Below are 863 nucleotides of genomic sequence, written 5' to 3'. Positions count from 1 at the left end.
AGGGGTAATTATTGGATATTTCCGAAGTATCATAAATGCATACTCCTCCCTCTCACATAATTATGAGTTCTACTAATTAAATTTATAATGGGACCCACAATTTATGTGAGAATGAGGAGTATGCATTTATTGTATTCTCGGAGTATTCAATAATTTTGGCAAGCTGAGCTTCTCTTCAGCATTATTTCCACTTTAATGTTATCTTCTTCTTCCTATAAATATAATTGATCAGTTTGTCAAACCATAAAAGTTACTGGCTTTTCTAAGAATCCCAGCACTTCTTTCTTTTTTGGGGCAAAATACCGGCCGTACCGACTCCCACGGAAAATGATAATGAGGGGTAGATGCCGTTGAGTCAAGGAATGGTTTCACAAATATATTTTCTTCTCCCCAAAAGCCTTCTTCATTTTAGGTAATGATTCCTGAAACTAAAGTTGGTCATTGGCTATTAATTTTAATTTTCGCGGACAAATTAACAATACTTTGTTGGATTCCAACATAACTGATATTTATATCTTTTTCCTTTTTTACTTGTTGAACTTCAGGTTTAGTTTTGAGCCATAGCTTCGCTGAATATGCAGCGGTGTCCACCTTGATAGTTTATCTCACACGTAATTGGGAGACGGAAGATCTACCAAAAGCTGTGGCAATTATAAATCTGCAAGATGGCGTAACGACCTTATTAGCAATTGTTCTTGCTCATGTAGCAGATTCTTGTATGGGTCGTTTCAAAATGGTTTTCTTTACCACTGTTGCCTATATTTCGGTTAGTCCATGATTGAGCTGACAGTCAAGGAGTAACCTCTTATTTTCAAAAACCACTCCATCCCATAACTTGTATGATCCGTATTACAGTTCTTGAG

At 36.3% G+C, this 863-nt stretch overlaps 1 long non-coding RNA gene across 1 annotated transcript; it reads left to right on the top strand.

Moving 5' to 3' along the window:
• The first annotated feature begins 207 nt into the window (after positions 1-207).
• LOC115964317 lies at positions 208-610 on the top strand. The gene is made up of 2 exons (XR_004085998.1): positions 208-412; positions 546-610. It is a non-coding gene; the product is annotated as an uncharacterized LOC115964317 (long non-coding RNA).
• Positions 611-863: the final 253 nt, after the last annotated feature.

This window comes from Quercus lobata, chromosome 1 (genome assembly GCF_001633185.2).
Source record: "Quercus lobata isolate SW786 chromosome 1, ValleyOak3.0 Primary Assembly, whole genome shotgun sequence".
Lineage (NCBI taxonomy): Eukaryota > Viridiplantae > Streptophyta > Magnoliopsida > Fagales > Fagaceae > Quercus > Quercus lobata.
Note: the sequence above shows the minus strand (reverse complement) of the source record. Positions and strands in the feature narration are given on the sequence as shown.